We start from the raw sequence: 15901 nt of genomic DNA, 5'->3' as shown, positions 1-15901 counted from the left end.
TATCTAAACTATCTTCACTTCTGAACGTCTGATATGCCTGCTCTCCATTCTGGTGAGCTTGCAGCAGATCACTGGCTATGTCTGGTGAAACAGCCATTCCTGTGGAAAGACTAATGATATCAGACTGATCTGGACCTAGAGGGTTTACCCAGCTTCTTTCCATAAGTTCTACAAAGGCATTTACTTCTGCCATATCCTTCTCTATCCTGGGCTTCTGTAAATCTTGATGACTGAAAAACTGTGTAGACTACACAGTAAAATCCCCAGAGTTAAATTAACACTGCTCAGAGAACATTTGGTCCCACTCTACAGAGTGTTAAAGTAACACTGAATCAGTGTTAAAGTTAATGAGATAATTGAGAGATTAATTAAGTGATGATTGGCCATTAGTGATGAAAACCTGATGATAATGAGTAGAATCACTGAAGGAAAGAGAAAAAGAAAAACACAAGAACTACGACTGACTATAAAAAAGACATTAAATCTCTGAAGATCTCAGCAGAGGAGGATTAAACAACTCCACAAACAGCACTACCAGCTTCACACATTACTAACCAGACTGACTTTATTTCTGTCAGACGTCTCTTATTGAGAATTAACAAATGTTTTGTTTGATTTTGTTGTGAAAATTGTTAGTTTTTAATGTGACCATCATGGTGATCAGTGTTTTCTTTAGTTGGGCAGTTTGATGACTTTTTAACATTAGTGTTTCTCTGGCTGCTGTAACTGAGTTTGCTATAGCAAGAAAAGCAAGAGTAAACACAATCAGATGCTGTCGGCTGCTCGATGATGAGAATGTGATCATTGTATAATGATTTAATTCATTGATTTCATGACTGAGTATGAGCAATATACTATTCACTTTTTTATTGTCATTTTAGAAAAGATCCAACACTGTTTTAATCAGAAAAGCTGAATAAGTTTTGCAACTGATTGTACACTAATCGTTTCTAACTCCTGCGAGATGAACTCACACACAGACATCAAGAATCTGCCTATGAATCTCAACAATGGTGACATGCTTCATGCCACAATGCATTCTGGGAGCCATAGATGAGTTTTGCGTGATGCACCCAGAATGCATTGTGGCATGAAGCATGTCACCATTGTTGAGATTCATAGGCAGATTCTTGATCTCTGTGTGTGAGTAAAACTCGCAGGAGTTAGAAGTGCTTATTGTGTGATGTGTTATTAAACCGCAGTACAAATCTTACGTAAAATTTTTTTGATAATTGTTTAGTTTCTCTGATGATAACATTGCTGGATCTTCTGCCCTAGAATCACAATGCTCCTATAATCAATGACTTTCAGGGGATCAGCAAATAAGGCACTATATGATGATAACAACTGTATCATAAACAACAAGCGTCAAGATTTTCTTGCCATTTTCACCGTAACGAACAGTTACAGCAGCCAGAGAAAATCTTATGTTAGCAAGTCAAGGGTCAAGAGCCCAATTAAAGCAAACACTAATCACAATAATGGTAACTTCAAACAACTTTAATTTTCAATAAAACATCAACATCTAAACCTCAATAAGAGCTTCTGTAGTAATCTGATAGAAATAAAGTCTGTCTGGTTAGTAATGTGTGAAGCTGGTAATGCTGTTTGTGGAGTTGTTTAATCCTCCTCTGCTGAGATCTTCAGAGATTGAATGTCTTTTTAATAGTCAGTCGTAGTTCTTGTGTTTTTCTTTTTCTCTTTCCTTCAGTGATTCTACTCATTATCATCAGGTGTTCACCACTAATGGTCAATTATCACTTAATTAATCTCTCAATTATCTCATTAACTTTAACACTGATTCAGTGTTACTTTAACACTCTGTAGAGTGGGACCAAATGTTCTCTGAGCAGTGTTAATTTAACTCTGGGGATTTTACTGTGTAATTCCCTGTCGTGTTCCTGAGTTGCCCAGATACTGACTTCTGTTTTCTGAAGTGAGATAGTATCTGGTGACTGCTCTAGTTTTTAGGCTGAAACCCTTGATTCCACCGACAGTCTGGGGGTCCTCGTTTACAATCTCCTCAATTGTCTGGTTTACCGGAACCAAAGGGATTGTTACTGCCCAGCTGGACAGGAAAACCACCCTCTATAAAGTGTGCATGAACACCAGGATGACCCACCTCCAGGCGAGACATTTGAGCATAGTAGTATGTCAGATATCTGGCATAGTTTTTTATTTTATCACCATAAGCAAAACACCATGGAATGGTTGCTCTAATTTACATTTACATTTAGTCATTTAGCAGACGCTTTTATCCAAAGCGACTTACAAATGAGGGAAATAGAAGCAACTAGAGCAGTCAAGGGCAACAATATGCAACTGCTGTCACAAGTCTCAGTTAATCTAGCACAGAACAGACTTTTTTTATTTTTATTCTTTTTATAAATTAGACAGACAGACAATGAATATAATGATAAGTGCTATTCTTGATTAGTCAGGTGCTGCTGGAAAAGATGTGTCTTTAGACGTTTTTTGAAAATGGCTACAGACTCGGCCGCACGAATTGAGATAGGCAGGTCATAATTGCTGCAAGATGCATCATCCACTTTCCCTCTCTTGATGCTCGAATAAGACTAAGCAAAATCTCAACAATGTCCACATAAGACATCCAGAAGGCAGACAGGGGACCATTGTTTTCTCTAAGGTAGCTGAGGAACTCTTTGAATCGTGTCAGAATGCGTTTACATGAATCTTACTCCAGGGTTCCCTCAAATCTTATCTGAGATATTTCTTCACACAGGTTTTCGACTGCTTGCAGAGTTGCTTCCAAGTGAATAAGATCTTCCTGATGATTCTGTTCTAACCATGGATAAAAACCTTTCCATGCTAGTCTCAGGAAAACCTCATAGAGCAGCTTGTGGAGCCTTACTGCTCGATTATACTTGTGACTATACATGTGCCGGTATACGGTAATACGATATACCGCAATAATGAACATGCACAATATTGTTATCGTGGGCACTTCAAAATACCGTGAATAATTATTTCTTACAAATTTATTTCTTACAATTTTTTGAATGCATATTAAGAATACTTTACCCATCAACTGTTTAAAATGAACAATATGTCAAAGAGGAACGCGCACTGTTGTAAACAAACCGTGCATGAGCCGAGCACATGGTGGAATGAGTGAAGGAGACACACATTCACTCTCTGACAGCAGAGGGCGCTGGAACAGCAGAAATGCAGCCGTTTCCCTGGTAACCCTCATAAACAAAATGATACGGTGCTCATCACATAACCTAATACTTAATACTTAAAGACTTAAGGCTATTCATTTTCAAACTTAAACATTTTATATTTTAATCTGGACTAAATTACATGCCCTAGATATTGTTTGAATATGTTCTGATTGTAGTTCAGTCACACACTTTACAATAAGGCTTCAACATTAGTTCATTCATTAACAAATTGACAATGAAAAATACTTCTAAAGCATTTATTAATCTTAGTTAAATGTACATTTCAGAAAAATAATAACACATTATTGAAATCGTCTCGGTTACGTATGTAACCCTCGTTCCCTGAGGAGGGAACGGAGACGTACGTTAGTGACTAACGAATGGGGGTTTCGCTTAGAAGCCAATCATCTTCTTCGTATTCAACAGCGCCCAATGGCAGTGCCAATGCCATGGGCATGCGGAATTTGCATGCGTAACTCCGCCCCACCTCGTGGGTATATCAGGAAGTATGCTGGCAACATCGCATTATGTTACTGCTGCAGGAGCCAAGACTGAACTCCGCGTTCCAGGCAGCACAGCTGACGTGGCAAGGAAACGTACGTCTCCGTTCCCTCCTCAGGGAACGAGGGTTACATACGTAACCGAGACGTTCCCTTTCGTTCAGTCACTATGACGTACGTTAGTGACTAACGAATGGGGGATCCTATACAACAACGCCATTCAGCTGTCATCCAGTGCCCTGCGTAAGTGTGAGATCCCGCCACTTAAGGCCGTAGGACTCCCACTTAACACAGGATTACCAAGGTACACTGGGAAGCATATCCAAGTGAGGGAATGCCAAGATGCCTACCCGTGGGGAGGACTTAGAGAATACACATATGACCCGCTGAGGGCTGCATATGGAAGATCTCTAGGGTACCAGCCGAAGGTGGATTTTTAACCCTAGTGGTGGCAGGGACTTGCCAAGGGAAAGACACCTGCTCACTGAGGAGGCTTACGGTGGAAATACTCGTGTGGGGGTCGCCGGAGGGGAACCATGCACACGGAGCACCTGGCCGGACATGAGGGTCTGGGCTCGAAAGGGCAGACTGAACTGATGTCGGCGTAAGCAGTGCTGGAGGAGCTCAGGGCTCTCGGGGAGCTCACCTGAGGAAAATATCGCACGCATCCAGTCCTTGGAGTGGAATGGCGAGCAAGCGAAGACACCTGAGCCTGGCCCATTACCGGCCACCCGTAGGGGCGAGTACATAGTCGGACACTGGCTCCACTCGGAGATTGTAGAATCTGGCGAATGTGTTGGGTGTCGCCCAGCCTGCAGCTCTGCAGATGTCTGTTAGCGAGGCGCCATGCGCTAGAGCCCAAGAGGAGGCCACACTCCGGGTGGAGTGTGCCCTCACACCAAGGGGACATGGTCGGCTTTGCTGCTGGTAAGCCAAAACAATGGTGTCCACTATCCAGTGAGACAACCTCTGCTTTGAGAGAGCACTTCCCTTCCGCTCTCCACCATAACAGACAAAGAGCTGGTCTGAGGTCCTGAAACACTGCGTCATGTCTACGTAGGCGCGGAGAGCGCGTACTGGACAGAGCAATGCCAAGGCTGGGTCTGCCTCCTCCAAAGGCAGCGCCTGCAGGTTCACCACCTGATCTCGGAACGGAGTGGTAGGAACCTTGGGCACATATCCGGGCCGGGGTCTCAGGATCACGTGAGAGTTAGCCGGCCCGAACTCAAGGCACGCTTCGTCAACCGAAAATGCTTGCAGGTCCCCGACCCTCTTAAGCGAGGCCAATGCGGTCAGCAGAGCCGTCTTCATAGACAAGAACTTAATCTCGGCCGACCGCAAAGGCTCAAAGGGAGGCCTCTGCAGAGCACTTAAGACTACTGAGAGGTCCCAAGAGGGAACGAGAGGAGAGCGAGGAGGATTCAGTCTCCTCGCCCCCCCTCAGGAACCTGATGATCAGGTCGTGCTGACTTACCTTTTTGTCTCCCAGGAGATCGTGGTAGGCAGATATTGCGGCCACATATACTTTAAGGGTGGAGGGAGACAGCCTTCGCTCCACCCCCTCCTGGAGAAACGATAGCACGGACCCGATCGGGCATTTCCAGGGGTCTTCTTGGCGGGAAGAGCACCATGTGACGAAGAGGTTCCACTTCAACGCATAGAGACGTCGTGTAGACTCAGCTCTAGCGGAAGTGATGGTAGCGACCACCGCAGGTGGAAGGCTACTCAAACCTACCGTGTCCCGTCCAGAAGCCACACGTGGAGCTTCCAGAATGCTGGACGCGGGTGCCAAAAGGTGCCCCATCTCTGAGTAAGGAGGTCCGGTCTCAGAGGAATAGGCCAGGGAGGGGCTGTCGCAAGGAGTAAGAGTTCTGGGAACCAGGTCTGGCCGTGCCAAAGCGGGGCGACCAACATGACCTGCTCCTTGTCCTCCCTGATCTTGCACAGTACCCGTGCAAGAAGGCTCACTGGGGGAAACGCATACTTGCGTAGCCCTGACGGCCAGCTGTGCGCCAGTGCATCCGTGCCGAGGGTGCCCTCGGTCAGGGAATAATACAGGGAGCAATGGGAAGAGTCCTGGGAGGCAAACAGATCTACCTGTGCGTCGCCGAACCGTTCCCATATCAGCTGGACCGTCTGGGGGTGGAGTCTCCACTCTCCGGGGAGAGGCTGAACCCGTGAGAGCTCGTCGGCTGCACAGTTCAGGTCTCCAGGGATGTGGACAGCACGAAGGGACCTCAGGCACTTCTGACTCCACAAAACGAGATGGCGGGCGAGTTGAGACATACGGTGGGAGCGTAGACCGCCCTGGTGGTTGATGTACGCTACTACGGCCGTGTTGTCTGTCCTGACTAGCACATGTTGACCCCTCAGCAACGCTCGGAAGCGGTGCAGGGCGAACCGTACTGCCAGTAACTCGAGGCAATTGACATGCAGAAGGCGCTGGGGTCCTGTCCAGGAGCCCGCGGCTGCTTGTCCATTGCACATGGCACCCCAGCCCGTGGATGATGCATCTGTTGTCACAACAACATGCCTGGAAGCTCGTTCTAAGGACACTCCGGTCCGTAGAAAACTGAGGTTCGACCACGGGGTGAGTGTCTGTAAGCAGGCCCGAGTCACTTGTACCCGGAGCGTGCCAGACCGCCATGCCCATCTCGGGACTCGATCGCGTAGCCAGTGCTGAAGCGGTCTCATATGAAGCAATCCGAGCAGTGTTACCGCGGCTGCAGATGCCATATGCCCCAGGAGCCTCTGAAACAGTTTCAGTGGAACCGCACTCTTGCCCTCGACTTGTCGAAGGGAAGTCAGCAGAGACTGCGCGCGCTCGCTCGAAAGCTGCGCGCACATGGCGACCGAGTCGATATCCATACCGAGAAAAGAGATCCTCTGCGCGGGGCAAAGTTTGCTCTTCTCCCAGTTGACCCGAAGGCCCAGACGGGCTAGGTGATGGAGCACCAAATCTCTGTGTCCGCAAACCTGCTCTCGAGAGTGACCCAGTATGAGCCAGTCGTCGAGGTAGTTCAGGATGCGAACCCTGTGCTGCCGAAGGGGCGCAAGGGCTGCCTCGGCAATCTTCGTAAAGACGCGAGGGGACAGAGATAGCCCGAATGGTAGAACTGCGTACTGATATGCCCGCCCCTCGAAAGCAAACCGTAGGAACGGTCTGTGTCGAGGCAAAATGGAGACATGGAAGTAGGCGTCCTTCAGGTCGATCGCTGCAAACCAATCGTGTGGACGAACGCATTCGAAAAGGCGTTTCGCTGTCAACATCTTGAACGGAAACCGGTGAAGGTAACGGTTCAAGACGCGCAGGTCCAGGATTGGCCGTAGCCCACCGGTCTTTTTGGGTACAATGAAGTACGGGCTGTAAAACCCGCAATTCATCTCGGCTGGAGGGACAGGTTTGATCGCACCCTTCGCCAGTAGGGTGGCAATCTCCGCTCGCATGACGGGGGCGTTGGCCCCGATCATGGTGGAACGGACTCCCCGGAAGCAGGGAGGAACCTGCGCGAACTGAATCGCGTAGCCGCGCCTGACGGTCCGCTCGACCCAGCGGGACAGCCCTGGAAGCTGAAGCCAGACATCCAGAAACTGCACCAGCGGGGTCATACGGTGTACAGACGTACCCGGTGTGGGCTTGCAGCAGTGCAGCGTCACCGGCCCGGACATGGGAGGCTGTGGGGCGTCCCGGTGCGGGGGCACGGTTGACAGCTGCGTCCTGACAGAGGAGACCAGGGAAGGACGCACGTTCCACTGGGGTCTGCTCTGCCAGGAGGCTGGCGACAGAGTGGGATGCGAGTGGCGGGACCCGTGGGTGGCGCGCACCGTCATCACCGGACTCTGAGGGCTCAGGGATGGGAGTGTTAATTCTTTCTTTGACCAACATAGGGTGAACAAAGGATTCTCCCCCGGCCCTCCACCGGGGGAAGGAGTGGTCCTGCTACCATCTCCTCGAACCAATTTCCCATCCCTGAGCTGTCCGGCGTTTAGCGGGGCGGCCTGAGGGGACTTGGACGCCTTCCTACGGCTTCCTCCGCGACCCGGCCCGGGTGAAGGCTGCTGCTTGGACCGGGTGGGAGGGGCGGGAGCCTTAGGAGGGCGTCCTCGGCGTGGAGCAGACTGAGGCGACTGTGCCGGCGGCTGGGTGGAGGCAGCAGCTGGCCGCCGGGGCAGTACGTGTTTTATAGCCTCAGTCTGCTTCTGGGCGATTGAGAACTGTTGGGCGAAGTCCTCAACCGCCCCGCCAAAGAGGCCGGCCTGAGATATGGGGGCATCGAGGAACCGGGTCCGCTCGGTGTCCCGCATATCGGCCAGGTTCAGCCATAAGTAATGCTCCTGGACCACATTTGTGGACATCACTTGACCCAGGGAGCGTGCGGTCACCTTCGTCGCCCGGAGAGCGAGGTCGGTGGCGGCACGCAGCTCATTTAAGAGCCCCGGATCAACTCCACCCTCGTGCATGTCCTTGAGGATCCTGGCCTGGTAGACCTGGAGGATCGCCATGGCATGCAGCGAAGCGGCAGCCTGCCCCGCGGCTCTGTGCGATTTCGACACCAAGGTTGATGTGAACCGACAGGCTTTGGAGGGGTGCTTAGGATCACCACGCCAGGTTGAAGCGCTCTGAGGACACAGTTGCATCGCAACAGAACGTTCAACTGGAGGGATCCCAGTGTACCCTTTAGCTGCCGCCCCATCGAGGACGGAGAAGGCGGAGGAAGCCACCGAACGGTTGCGGGAAGACAACGGGGACTTCCAGGACCACGTAAGTTCCTCATGCAGCTCGGGAAAGAAAGGTATTGAGGGCGGGGACTAATGGTTGTCAGCGCGGGCCCCCAAAAACCAATCATCGAGCCTTGAACGTTCGGGACAGGGCGGAGGGTTCCACTCTATCCCTAAGCTCGCGGCTGCCCGAGACAACATGGCTGTCAGCTCTGGATCTGACTCGGGCAATGCTGGCACGCCCGAAGGCGGCAGCACAGCCGAGTCATCATCTCCAGAGGACTCGAGCCCACCTTGTGATGCGGTGATCGACATCGCATCCTCCTCCGGAGCGCCAAACGAGATGCGCGGGGGGGCCGGAGCCGGCCCCGCGATCTGCGTCTGAACGCTCGCGGGTTGCAATGTGCAAGACGGGGGTGTAGCCCGAGGCATGAGCGTCGGGGCTTTGTTCCACACCGTAACCGTCAAGTCACCCTGACCACCAGCCGAAGTACTGGGCCTCTGGGACTCAGTAGATCGGGGTGTGGTAGAGGGGACTCTCACTTCAGTACGAAGGTCATGGAGTCTTGACCGCAACACTGCGATGGTCATGTTCCCGCAGTGAGAACATGACGCATCCACGAACGCTGTCTGAGCATGCTGAAAGCCCAAACATACCAGACAGTGTTCGTGCCCATCAGAGGAGGAAAGCAACCGACCACACCCAGAAGTACACGGACGAGACATCCTGAAAAGGACGCGTCACGTGTAAGCTCTTTTATGAGAGGAAAGCCTCGCAGAGAACGCCGAAGCGCCCAGGGACCACACACCAGCTGTCTAGCGGACCACTGCGCAGATCAGCAGGCAGGCAGTATGATGATCACTGGAACGCGCCGTAACACCAACGCCTCTGGAAAGCTGCTCGTCTCAAAAGCTGTCGAAGACTCAGATCAGGCTTGTAGGAGTGAAGAGATCCTCTTGGCTCCAAAGCAGAAACATAATGCGATGTTGCCAGCGTACTTCCTGATATACCCACGAGGTGGGGCGGAGTTACGCATGCAAATTCCGCATGCCCATGGCATTGGCACTGCCATTGGGCGCTGTTGAATACGAAGAAGATGATTGGCTTCTAAGCGAAACCCCCATTCGTTAGTCACTAACGTACGTCGTAGTGACTGAACGAAAGGGAACAAAAGTTGTAACTGCATTATTTAATGGACTTGAGCTAACAGTAACAGTTGCTTTTTTAAACTAACATTATCAAAGAATAATAACTGTATGCTAATAAATGTAGCTATTCACTCTTTGTTAATGTTAATGCATTAACTAGTGAGACCTTATTGTAAAGTGTTACCTATTGTTCTTTATAATTCTTTAGCACTTTAATCTGTTTTAAATATTTGTTTACTTTATACATTTGTGTGTATTGCTTTATTGTATTTAAATGTTTGGTTCTTTTTGTTATAAGAAAGTTTTTAAACCTGTTATAGTATGACAACACTTTTTTTGCAATGAATTTCAATATTGTGATAATACCGTATACCGCGATAAAAGCTTCAGCAATTAACCACAACATGAAAATTTGATACCAGCACAATACTACTTGTGACCATCAATAACCCCTGAGATTGAGCCATCAGCTATCACTCCTGCCTCTACACAAAGGTCTCTTAGACCGTCATCTGCAAACCGTTTTCCAATTGTTGCCATTAAAGTACAGGTGGTATAGAAGACCCCCAATTCTAAGGATGATGTTCTTGACTAGCTCCTGGTGTTTCCAGGTAATTTCTGCAGCTTTGGCATATAATGCCTGGTCAAAAACAACAACAATGTTGTTGAGCTGCAGAGACTTCATGATGCTTATTGACTGGTGAAGTACCTCATGTACTGTTGATAACTGTGTAGCAGGAGCATTGATTGTTGGCAAATAGCCTATAATATCTTCTCGTACATTTGTATTGTTGTGGGTGAGGATGTTGAACCCAGTCCAGCAGCAAACTTCTTTGTTGGAAAGACGAGCCATTAGCCACATGCGGTTTCTGTCTGCTGCATCCTGTAGAAAGGAGGCATGATCAGTGTAAACTGTCTGTATAACAGGAGGATTGGCACGCTCTCCTGCATTGTAAATGGGAAGTATCATCTCTACTGCTTCATTGCTTCTCTTCTTGGTTGTGGGGATGTTCATCCATTGTGAAATTTTCAGGGTATACCAACAGCTTTCCTTTGTATGATGTGTAAAGAGTCACCAAATTCAGCTTCAACCTTGCGACGTAGGTGTTTATTTGTAGAAGGTGCCACTTGTGTCAAAAATATTTAGCCATGTTATTGTGCTTTTTTCTGTGTATATAATCTCATACTATAATGCACACAAACAAACATCAGACATTGTGTCTTGTGAAAACCCTCCCTCTTTTGTTTGGTGACATTGTTCCTCCTGGGGCCTGTTTCAGAACGGAGGTTAAGTGAAAACTCTGAGTATGTTAACCCTGAAATGATGGGAATCTCTGGGATTTCTGTTTCAGAATGGGAGGTATGGCAAACCTGAGAAAGCAGTGTAAGTCAAGCCTGTTTCTGAAAGAGAGGTAACTTATACTCAGAGTCAGTTACCATGGTAACTTATTCTGTGAATCTAACCTGGTCTGGAGCAGGTTTTCTTTGGTAAACCCAGAGTTTCTCTCGGTCTCCTCCCACTTTTTAAAGCGCCAGCTGTGTTTAAATACTTCATTCATTCATTCATGCTACACAAACGCTTTTCTGATACTGAGTATACAGAAATACTGAGTATTTTTTCTAACGCTATTGGCAGATAATTTGCTTTTTTTTTGTCCCCCAAGAAACAAGACCAAATACTTATGTAATTTTTCTTATGTAGAAAATGCACATTGATTTAAGAATCTTTAGATATTTTGACTGGAAATTACAAGACAAAAGAAAAGCATTTTTTGCAGTGCAGGTACATTCATTCACTGTGAATATTTTCATCAAGAGGACACTGTCAAAATGACAAAAATAGCATCCTGTAGATGAGGAGGCGGCAAAAATTTACAGGGAGTTACAATCATGTAAGGAGAGGATTTTTTTGCTTGCTATATCCACATACATATTTATTCGAATAGAAATGGACTGCATTTATATAGCGCTTTTAACAGACCTACGGCCATCCAAAGTGCTTCCCATTCACCCATTCATACACTCATTCACACACCAACGGCAGTGTCAGTCATGCAAGGCGCCATCCAGCTCGTCTGGAGCAGCTGGGGTTAGGTGTCTTACTCATGGACACCTCGGCACTTGGTCAGGTGGAACCGCGGATCGAACCACCAACCTTCCAGTTTGTAGACAACCTACATGAACCACTGAGCCTGTTCAGGAGGCATACTGTAAGGTTTTGCGAGAAAGAAACTGCATTATTCAGTCAAAACACTGAGCTCGTCTGTTACTCTGTGCGCGTTCCTGTGATGAGTGCAAGTCACCAAAATCGTAATTGTACATCAAGACCTGCAGTGTAAATGTGGCGTAATAGACAAATGTCTTGATATTAATTAGCCCATGATTTACTCACCCTCAAGCTATCCTAGGTGTATGACATTCTTCTTTCAGCCGAATACAACCAGAATTATATAAAAAAAAATATCCTGGTTTCTTCCAAGCATTATAATGGCAGTGAATGGCAGCCCAAAATTTGAAGCTCAAAAAAGTGCATCCATCCACTATAAAAGTAATTCATATGGCTCCAGGGGTAAATAAAGGCCTTCCTAAAGTGAATCGATGGGTTTTTGTAAGAAAATATTCATATTTAGCTTCCAGTGGACTACTTTCCGTATTCAACCTACGGAAAAAGTGCAACTGGCGTGACAATGCCGTCGGGCATTATGTTACACTTTCTTTCTGACATAAACCACACTTTCAATAAATACATTTAAAAAAACAGTGATAAAGTGTTTTCTGTGTTGACAAATCTTTTGTGATGTCCAAACAGTCGGGATTAGCACACAACGTGTCCGCTAATGTCCGATTTGCGAACTAACCGATTCATTTTAATGAACGGTTAAACTAACTGATTTGTCCAACACTGAACTCACAAGACATCACTGTCTGAATCATTTACTCGGAACAAACACCTCTTAAATGAGAATGCAAGTGTGCTTACCGCATTTAGCAAGAGTGGTTAGTAAGATTTAGCCTTAATAACACAGTATTTTCATATTATTTATATGCAGTGTTGGGTGCATTACAGTAACATATTACGTTTTTCTGTAACACAGTAGTGTAAGGCATTACTAATCAATTTTCAGTGATGTTTTATTCGGTACATACACACTTTTATAGAAGTGACCCAAGCTATTCCCAGATATTGCCAGATAATCACTTTACCTCTACCATGCTTTTAACAGACTTAGATAGTTTGTGATTCTGTCTGTCATCCTTTCTTGCATTGTCTTGAGGCTTCACTTTGCCAATTATATGGTATATTGTTAGTAGCCTGGATGGCCCAGTCATTATGCTACTTCATATCGCCTTCTACTGGATGTAAAATGCTCTGTAGTACATTTTGGAATGTTAAGTTCTACTTCTGTAGTTATTTTGGTGAAAGTAACTCAAAAGTAATGCAATGTAAGTAATGTAACGCAATTACAATTCTGAGACAGTAATATTATAAGGTAAATAATTACTTTGAAATGACAGTAACAAGTAATCTATAATGTATTACAGTTGGGAAGTAACTTGCACAACTCTGTTTATATGACAATGGGCAGAAAATTACCTGTAAAATCAATTAGTTTAGACTGGAGTGAGGTGAAACCAGAACAAAGCACAAAGCAAGTTGTTGTTGTTGTTGTTAGCAAGCTTCTAATTTTATTAAATTGTATATGATATAAAAATTAGACTATTTGTTAAAGGGGTCATAGAATGCCATTTTTGTACAAGTTAATATGATGACTTTAAATGATAATGAGCTTTGCTCACCCCGCCCCTCTGCTCTGTGGGGCGTTCGGTTCGACCCGACACAACACCACAACACACGTGGAGTGTTGCCTTGACAACAGTTGAGGGTATTTTTTTGAGAAATAATGGCAACGGGAGTCTCTGAGGACACATCTGAGCAACCGTATCAATTTGAACCGGAGTCGGACCAGGAACAAGATGACGAACCCAACGAAGTTCGAACAGGATGTTTCTGAATGGTTGGTTAACGTCATGTCACTTTGATCTATCTTTGTACTGGCAGAGTAGCGTAGTGAGATACGAATGCTATGTGTTTACTGATGTATATGTTTGTTCATTGACAGATTGATGTTATTTTATAAGATTTTTTTTTTACATTACTTCTTAATCAGTAACAGACACCGTTATAAACCATCTACAAAAGTAAGCTTAGTGTAGTGTTACCACGTTAACTTTATCACCCGCGTACACAGTTTGTTATCAAGGCCGTAACCAGAGTTTGAAAATTAGTGAGGTCCGGGGTGGGGTGTTAAGCTTTGTGCTATAATAACACCCACAAATGCAACTCATCATTCAACATATAGCCTAAACTGTAAAATAGACACAGATGTAGATGTTTGTGAAAGATGTTTTTATTCAATATAATGTTTTACATTTTACAGACATGTTACAAACTATTTACAGGCTATTTTTACTGTAGTGTGTGTGTGTGAATCTGTGTGTGTGTGTGTGTGTGCGTGCGTGTGTGTGTGTGGGGGGGGGGGACTACGCTTCACTCCTTGGCTCACTGAAATTACAAAATAAAAAAGAAGATTAAGACTTCAGACAAATAGTATTTAATCAGTGTAAAAACAAAAGAGAAATGAATGTTGGATGACTATACTCTTTACAACATGCATTACCTTTCTATTGAAGGCTAGCTGTATCCTCCTGTGGCCAGAGGCATCCCACCGTCTAAGGACTCTCTTCTTGTCCAGCTTAATTTTTTGATGAACATGCATCAACGCCAGTCCTGTGAGCCTTTCACTAGACATGGACGATCTGAGCCACGTTTTGAGCCTTCTTATTGCAGAGAATGACCTTTCATATTCACAGGTTGTCACAGGAATTGTTAGAAAGATTTTCAGCATACACTGGATGTTGGGGAAGAAGGTCATCAGAGTTGTTTGTAGAATTTCCAATGCTGATGCTCAGAGTGAAACTTGTGCCTCCAGCATTCTATTTCCTGCTCTACTGTGTTTGGGTAAGGTAGGTCCTCATGGTACCACTCTACCATCCTTTGCTCCCTTTCTTCTGTGAGTTTTTTCAAAGATTTTGGTACCAGTTAAGCTGCAAGTAATGCAGGCTCATTACTTTCAGAGAATCTCTCATCCAGCTCATTAGTTATGTGATCTATGAAGGGATAGAAGAGATTCACCCGATAGTGGTCTTCCACTGACTCTGTGGATATGTTTGGTCTGTAACTTTGTTTAACTGATATTCTCCGTTTTGCTGGGACCACATCAACTGAGTTGGCCAGTGCTGTGGCTTTTTGAAAACATGGACTGAATCCTTGCTCATTTCTTTGGTTGGCTATACCTTGCCATACATTTCTCGCCTCCTCATATACCGTGATGATGTCCAAGTTGGAAGCCTGCAGCTGTTTGGTTAGAGGTTGCATATAACCCAGCACTTTGTTGGCCATTACAGCTGTAATGATGGTCTCAAATGTACCAATACTATGCCGGAGAGTACTGGCCTTTCCAGAGGTGGTAGTAACTTCTGCCTCCATGGTCTCCAAAATAGAATGTATAACAGTGAACTTCTCCACAAAAGCACTCAGTGTGTTTGCTCTGCTACCCCATCTAGTGTCTGACATCAGTGGGATCCCTGCTGTTCTTGGTTGTCCTTCTCTTCTAATCTCTGCCTGCAGGGCATCTTTCCTGGCCCCTGTGGCTGAGAAGAACACTGCAACCTTTTCTATGATGGACATTGTGTTTCTCACTAAAGGAAGATCAGAACAACCACGCACAACAACAAAATTAAGTGCATGGCACCTACAATGGGTGTACACTGCCCTGGGGTACAGTTCCTTGACTCTCTTTTGCACCCCACTCACTTTGCCACTCATTGTGGAGGCCCCATCATAGCCCTGGCCCCTCAGGAAAGTTGTTTGAAGACCCCACTTTGTCAGCTGATTGAGAATGGCTGAGGTTATTGTTGCCGCATCTTGTTTGGGCAAGGGACAAAAACCGAGAAAATCCTCCTTTATCTCTAGGTTTTCTTCCTCCTCATTGACATAACAGACACATATGGACATCTGTTCAGTCCCACTTATATCCATGGACTCATCAGCTAATACAGTGAAGTACCTAGCAGCCTGTATCCTATTGGTTAAGGTCCCTCTGATTTCCTCTGCACAACATTCAATGAGCTCACATTCTCACTGTCCTGCTCCCAGTTCCCTCGGAATGCTACATTTCGCTGGCCAAGACACACAATTATGTCAATAATAGATAGCAGACTATTGCAGTTCGCAATTACCTTTTCGTCATATTTCTGGCTGATAATAGAACTAATGTCCTTTCTCTT

This window comes from Gobio gobio, assembly GCF_949357685.1.
Source record: "Gobio gobio genome assembly, chromosome: 8".
Taxonomy (NCBI): domain Eukaryota; kingdom Metazoa; phylum Chordata; class Actinopteri; order Cypriniformes; family Gobionidae; genus Gobio; species Gobio gobio.
Note: the sequence above shows the minus strand (reverse complement) of the source record.